Raw genomic sequence first — 8181 nt, 5'->3', positions numbered from 1 at the left:
AGAGAGAGAGAATCCCAAGCAGGCTCCACACTGTCAGCGCAGAGCCTGGCACAGGGTTCCATCTCACAAACTGAGTTAATTACCCGAGCCCAAATCAAGTGGAGGCTTAACCCCCGGAGCCCCCCCAGGTGCTCCCAGGAGTCAGGTTTGTATGTGAAATGCACTGTTGGGTTTGCTACTCTCAGTAAAACTTGGATGCAAAGTTGGGTTTTCAGTTTCTAAATCCATACCCCGTCCCCCAAAGAATCAATGTACCTGAGAACCTTTCACATAGGACTAGGAAACTGAGCACAAAGAAATGTGCCTAAGGCATTCATTGAGGCGTTGCTTATAATGTCAAAATTAAAAAGCAATCCAAATATCAAAGAGGGGAATGGATAAGTAGAAACAAATACATAGAATAGTTGCTATTGGACAGTGAAAATGAAGGAAGTCAGTGTGTATCAGTATGAATGGGTACATTGTGAAAACAAAGTTGAGCTCAAAACAAACTGTACAACAGTGGCATTACTAATGCAGATTTTTAAAAACAAAACCATACTAATTTATCGTGTGTAAGAATAGTATTCCAGAACACGAATGAGAAGGATACGCACCAAGTATGGAATAGTGGTTATTTCTGCGAAGGGAAAGAGAGAGCATGAGGGAAGTCAGTGCAAAAGGGATTTCAACTGTATCAAATAATGTATTTGACAAAAGAAGGGATGGTGACTTTACATGACATTCTCAGTAATGTACTAGCTTTGAAGTAATCTGTAAGTAAACCTACACGAGTAGGCTTAACCAAAAGCAAGTAGCAATACGTCATTAAAGTTTAATGACATTTTCATTTTTACAGTTCTCTTCTGTATAATAAATGATTCTAGATTTTTATTTATAATAGTAATTAAAAAGATTCCCTTTAAAATTTATGTAAGGAAAACAAGGGTTGGTATTTGAAGAAAATGTTAATTAAGTAAATGGGAGTGTGATAGCATGTTGATATGTAATACTGTTGAAGATGGACTATGTAAAAGAAGGTTAGGAAGCACTAAGTGTTAGGATTCAGTTTCCTATAAGGTTGAAGGAAGTGTGTGAGTCATTCTTTGTTGATGATGCTAAGACCAAAAAATCCCCCCCTGTAGATTTTCTAGAAATAGAGTAGTTTTTCCTGGGTACCCTATGTGTCACCTGTGTCACATATACAGGGTACACTCACAGGATTGTGTCTCCTCCTGTGCTTTGGTATTGACTGACATCGTCACAGCCAAGTGCAGTTCAGTGGAAGGGGGGAATGGTAGGTGGAAAGATGGATTGAAGCACAGAGGATAGACACAAAGTTGTGTTGTCTCTACTGATTTGTCTTTATCAAGGCATGGATCTTAAGAGCACCTTAGAGTATCCCATAGCTTGATTATTGCAAGGAATCTATGGATTTAGCAACAGTACTCAGAGAATATTGAATGTAGACTTTAACATGTTTTGTCAAGTGCATATCCTACTGTGTCTCTACTATATGCACTTATTTCTGTGGGTAATAAAGCACAAGCGCATTTTAAAGCACTGCTGAATGCATAGTGGTTTTTGTCCTCTATATTCTTCATTAGTGCAGCATAGTTATTATATTTGAATGTGTGATTTTTTTTTAACGTAAAGACAATATTCTGACTGAAAGTGGACCCCAGCATTATTGAACTGACAAATTATACATGTTTAAGTCTTTTCGTAAAAAATGCTGTCACTGTCAGCTCTCAGTGGTAATTCCTGAAAGAGACATAGATTTCGGTTCTTCTCGGTTGCCAGGGAAGGAGTGACTTACGCTTTGAGGTTGAATTGGAGTAGAGGTGACATCATATTGTGAAAGTTTGAGAATCTGGAAGTGAAATGTACCAGATTGGGGAGATGAGCTCAGACATTACCTGATGGCAGCCTTGGGATTCTCTTTAGAAGATTATATTAGGTAAATTTTGGTAGGAAATGGGTACCTCCGGCCCCATAATATTGTATAATAAAAACATAACCAGAGTCCTTTTAACCTGGAAACTTTTTAAAGTAGACGTCACTACGTATTATTCGCTATTCTAAGCCATAAAGATGTTACAATTTTAGGAAAGCAGTGTGCAGCATATGTAACTGAATAATGTATTATTTTAGTATACAGAAGTAACCGTTGACATTTTAAAAGATGTTTACAAGATGCACGAGTAACTAGGTGTGGTATCTTGCCACAAGTAATTATTAGTATAAATCATTTAAAGTTGGGAAGTTGCCTTTGTTTTTGGAAGTAAGAAAAAAATTGATGTAAATTTGTTTATAGGTAAAATGTAAATGTAAGTGTAAATTTGTTTATAGGTAAAATGTAATTTGTTTATAGGTAAAATGTAAATGTAAAAGGTAAATGTAAAATTTGCCATTTTAACTATTTTTGAAGGTACAGTTTGGAGGTGTTAAGTACATTCTCATTGTTATGTAACCATCTCTACCATCCATCTTCAGAACTTTTTGATCTTCCCAAAGTGAAACTTAACAGCCATTAAATGATAACTCCTAATCCCTCCCCGTCCCTAGCCCCTGGCGCCCACCATTCTGTTTTCTCTCTCTCTGAGTTTGTTTTAGGTATGAGTACGATTGTACAATATTCGTCCTTTTTTGGCAGGCTTGTTTCATTTGCCATAGCGTCTCTAAGATTCATCCGTAAGTGTGTATTTCAGAATTTCCCCTTCCTATTTAAGACTGAATTCCATTGTATGTATATACCACATTTTATTGATTCATCCTTTCTGCGACTTAGGAAAGGTGCTCTTTCTGCGGAGATTACTTAGAAAAAGACTCCCTCTCTGGGTTAAAAAATCCCTGTATCATACACATGGTGAGAAGATGGCACCTTTGCACTCGATCTTAGCCAAAAGGCCGAGGAGTGATGAAGATGGGCACCTTTGGGTTTAAAAAGCAAACACAGTCGCTCCCTTCTTCTGGTGTACTGAATCCATCCTTGTACCAGGATGTGTGGCTGGGTAGTTCGGTTGTTACCTGCTTTCTCAGCCAGGTGCTTGTGTGCAGTGTATACATCCTCTAACCATGCTTGATAGTCCTGCCTATTTATATCCTATAGTTAAAATCCTGTGCCTTGGAATCATTGCATCCTCTATTACTTTATCGTTTCTTTCATTCATTGTACTAAGTATCCTGAATATACAGTATGTGGTAGTAATTGTGTTTAGTGCTGGTGATATAGAAATGGATGAAGAACATGAGAGCATATTAGGTGGTAAGTGGATGAACAAAACCTAAGGATGTCAGAGGAAGTGTCCCTCACTTAATTTGAGGGATAACAGTAGAGCTAGATATGACACTTCTGCTGAATCTTTTTTTTATTATTATTTTTTTCAACATTTTTAATTTATTTTTGGGACAGAGAGAGACAGAGCATGAACGGGGGAGGGGCAGAGAGAGAGGGAGACACAGAATCGGAAACAGGCTCCAGGCTCCGAGCCATCAGCCCAGAGCCTGACGCGGGGGCTCGAACTCACGGACCGCGAGATCGTGACCTGGCTGAAGTCGGACGCTTAACCGACTGCGCCACCCAGGCGCCCCAGACACTTCCGCTGAATCTTAAGGTCATAGTTAACACTCAAAGTGTATCTTGTGTGAGTGATACTCTTTTAGGGCTCTACATACATTAGCTCATTCATAGCTCAACAACCTTCTATAACAACTACGATTCTTGTCACAGTTTACAGATAAGGGAGCTGTAGAACAGAGGTAAAGACTTTATGAAGATGGTACAGAATTTGAATTCAATTTGGAGTAAAGATTGAAATTTAGACAGTTTGGCCCCCACATCTATGCTTTTAAACATTTCACTACGTTACATCTTGGCACCCAGGAGTGCCATGGTTGGGATAGGAAAGAAGGCTGTGGCACCGGTAGTGGCAGTTGTGGGGACATGGGGACAGGTGAGTTCGGGAATTCTAAAGAGATGGACCGTGTTCTGCAACACTGTAGAGGCGTGAGAGGTGGCAGCCTTTCTGAGGGGGGCTGCGGGTTTTATAGCGATTGGCACTTGACATTGATACATGTGAAACATCGGTGAGCCGTGAGGCTAGTTAGATGATCAGAGATTTTGTCTCCCGTGCTCTTCCACTGCCTCGAGGGCGATAATTTGTGAATCAGGTCCCCTATCTATGTTGAAGCCAAAGTTCGTCCCCTTGCGAACCTTTGTTTAACATCTGTTTATACGAATGGACTGAGTAGAGGTGGGGTAGGCAGTGTAGCAAAAGACGACATCAGGGACCTAGGTGCTCCATCGTGTAGGGCGTTTTAATAACGAAAGTGGTAAACAATTGGAGACACAGAACTCCACAGGAATTTTAATAGTGATAGGTTTTCCATTGTGTCTGGGGTCTGAACGTTTTAAACTGCATAAATTATTCATATATTTTTTTCAGAAAATTTATTCAAATAGTCATCTGTTTTTGTTTTGAAAGAAGCTGGTTATCAAAAATTTATATCATACCTTCTCTATCAAATGATTTTTCTGTTGCTTAAAGGTCAAAGCAAGCACTTTTTGTATTTATTGTCTTATTTATGAATGATTTTCAGTTCTCCTAAATATGTCTGCTTGTTGTTCAAGAATGCCACAATGAGGTGTTTTTTGACTTTGTTCTGTCATTCTTTATAATCATCTTTATTGAACAAATCACAGACTTATCATTGTGCTCTACTCAATGTCATTCTTGCTCATAAATTGTAGTACTTTGAAGAAATCATTCAGTTCTTTTGAAATGACATTTAAAATGAAATCAACTTTCAGTTGTTAGAAAAAGTAACAGCTGTGACTCTGTAAGCTACTGTTAGTGGCTTTGGAAGCTTGTTGGTTAGCTAGTTGTCATAATGAGGTCATTTTCCAAAAGAAGATGAAGTCATTTGCCATCTTGTTTTAGTCATAGTGGGCTTTTTCTTTGGCCAAATATTTTCAAATTACACATTCCCACTCACTTATTTTCATAGTTGGTAATATTTTCATGGAATAAGATAATGATGGAACTTTTGAAAGGCAGCAGTGTATGTTTAACATGGCCAAGATGTGATTTGTGTTTTATCTTACAGTTAGAAATAGATCTCTATAGATTTGAAATATTATTAATTTATATTTCATGGTAGGAGAGCCAAAGAGTGTGCAGTATTTGGTGTATAAACCTCAACACATATAGTACGGATTCTGCCCAGGGTTGTGTCTCCTGAGTCCCTGTGGGTGGATGATCTAATCTGAGCCATCTAATCTGTACCTGCTTGAATTCTTGTGGCTTCACCATATATCACTCTATTTTCTTCTGGCATCTGGCCTTCCAGATCCACTTGTGATGGAACATTTATGGGCAGTAGAGATAAGGAGTAATTATCTGAATCGTTTTTATCTATTTTTACTGGTGCCTGAATTACATTTTCCTCTTGGTTGTAGCCCATATAAAACTGTCTGATTATTTTAGCCTCAGGATTCCATGTGTAGCAGGAGGGCTAATTTTAGAATACTTCATGATGATCTGCTCTAAGTGTCCTTTTCTTTGTAAAGGAAAGATAATTAGGATAGTGTTGTTATACAGTAATATAGAAGTAGTTAATATAATTAAGGAAGTTACTGCTAGTAGTGAAAACCATTTCTGTGAGGTATTAGAATTTATCTTTAAAATAATTAATTTGAGACTACTGGGTTAAAATGGAGAACCCCAAATGAGTTTCAGTATCACATTTAAGGATTTAATGTAAGAATCACAAAACAAGCATAAGTAATTATTAAATAATGTCACTTTTGGTTGAAGAGTTTCATATAAAGATAAGATCATAAGAAAAAACTTAATGGGAAATGTGTTCTGTCTTTAGAGGTATTGGAATTAAGATACAGGTTTCTGACAACCAACGTACTGTTGTTAAAGCAGTAAATGGTTAAGAATCTTGTACAAGTTATCTGTAGCCAACAATAATGCTGTATCACACACACTCCTGAAGTTTCTATGGTATACAACTATAAATCATTGTTGCTCATGTGTCTAGAACGGGACTTCAGCAGTTCTGTTGACCTAGGATGTCCTTGGCTATCAATGACTTGGTTTAATTTTATTTCATCATGCAACACGCCAGCCCTAGGTATGTTCTCATGATGATGGCAGAAGTGTAATAAAGTGCAAAAAATGCAGTGCATTTTGAAGACTGATGTCGTTGTGGACATATCATTTCCATTTTAATCTATTGGCCATGGTAAGTCACAAGTCCAGCTAAGGTTCAAGGGATGGGAAATGGATGCAGTCTCTTTAGTGAGGAGAATAGCAAAGTCACATGGAAAAGGGTCCATATACAGGGAAGGGTGAAGAACTGGGCCCTCATTGCAGTCTATGTCACATAACCTAAAACATCAAAAACCAAAACAAATGAACAGTTACTTCGGTGCATAGCTTTCTTCTCTTTGCATATCATTTGATTATATTATATGTGTGTTCATAGTTGTATTTTTTAACTCTATGAATTTATTTTCAATTCTAGTATATACGTTTCTAGGTTATAATTTAAAAAAAACTGAAGCTTTTTAAATAGGGATCTTTGAATGTTAAATGATCCTTGCATTTCTTGAATAAGCACTTAGTTTTGTGTATCATCCTGTTTACATGTCTGCATAGTATTTTAATGTATGTTTATTCAAACTGGTTGTATTCAAGTTTTTGGCAGTTTAAAAAAATTTTTTTAATGTGTATTCATTTTTGAGAGAGAGAGAGAGAGAAGGGGAGAGGAAGGGAGACACAGAATCTGAGGCAGGCTCCAGGATCTGAGCTGTCAGCACAAAGCCTGATTCAGGGCTCGAACTCATGAACCACGAGATCATAACCTGACTGAGCCACTTGAGCACCCCTTTGGTGGTTTTATATATGTGAGTGTGTTTGACTTTTTGGTATAGTGAACAGGGATGCAGCTGATGTCCTTGTAGGAGAATCTTTCAGCTCAGTGTTTGCACAGATTTTGTAACTGGAATTGCTAAATAAGCTACTCCTGCAGAAAATAATATGCACAGATACTCATGTATGTATTTGCTTGCATATACGTAAAATAGCGTCTGAAAATAAACTAATGGGGTTACACGGAAGTAAATAATCCTTTTGCACACAGCAAAGGAAACCATCAGTAAGATGAAGGCAATCAATAAAGTGAATGGAAGAGGATATTTACAAATGATTTATATGATAAGAGATTAATATTCCAAATATATGGAGAACGTCTACGACTCAACACCAAAAATCCCCACAAATAATCTGATTAAAAATGGACCCGACTAGACATTTTTGCAGAGAAGACAGATGGCCACCAGACACGTGAAAAGATGTTCAACATCAGTCATCAGGGAAATGTAAATCAAAACCACAATGAGATATCACTTCACACCAATCAGAATGGCTAGTATCAAAAAGACAAGAAATAATAAGTGTTGGTGAAAATGTGGAGAAAAGGGAACTCTTGTTCACTGCTGGTGGGAATGTAAATTGATGTAACCACTGTGGAAAACAGTATGAAGATTCCTGAAAATTTACAGATAGAAATAACCATATGGTCTAGTAATTCCACTTCTGAGTGTTTATCCAAAGAAAACAGAACACTGATTTGATACAGGTATTGCTGTGTTTAATGCATCATTATTGACAGTAGCCAAGATACGGAAGTAATCTAATTGTCCATTGGTAGATGAGTGGATAAGGATTTGATACATATATGCAATAGAGTATTACTTGGTCTAAAAAAGAATGAGGTCTTTCCATTTGTGACGACATGGTTGGACCTAGAGGGTATTATGCTAAGTGAAATAAGTCTGAGACAGACAAATAGCATATGATTTCACTTAGATGTGGAATCTAAACAAAAAGGAACAAAGAGAACAGCCTGATGGTTTCCAGAGTGGGAGGGTGGTGGGGGAATGGGTAAAATAGGTGAAGAGGTTAAAGAAGTACACATTTTCATTTATAAACTAAATATGTCATGGAGATGAAAAGTACAGTGAAGGGAGTACAGTCAACAGTATTATATCATGTTGTGTGGGGACAGATAGTAGCTACACTTATTGTAGTGAGTACTGGGTTTGGACTTGTCAAGTCACTATGTTGGGCACCTGAAACTCACACAACATGCTATGCCAGCTGTACTTAAATGATAGAAAAGAAAGAA

General features: G+C 37.5%; 1 protein-coding gene across 4 annotated transcripts in view; it reads left to right on the top strand.

The window, feature by feature from the left end:
- The window catches only part of SUPT3H (SPT3 homolog, SAGA and STAGA complex component), a 546620-nt gene that overhangs the window by 85302 nt on the left and 453137 nt on the right, over positions 1–8181 (top strand). The gene's annotated exons all lie outside the window — the stretch shown is intronic.

The sequence above is a fragment of the Neofelis nebulosa genome, chromosome 6 (genome assembly GCF_028018385.1).
Source record: "Neofelis nebulosa isolate mNeoNeb1 chromosome 6, mNeoNeb1.pri, whole genome shotgun sequence".
NCBI classification, from domain to species: Eukaryota; Metazoa; Chordata; class Mammalia; order Carnivora; family Felidae; genus Neofelis; species Neofelis nebulosa.
The sequence above is the reverse complement of the archived record's forward strand: the minus strand, read 5'-3'. Positions and strand labels throughout refer to the sequence as shown.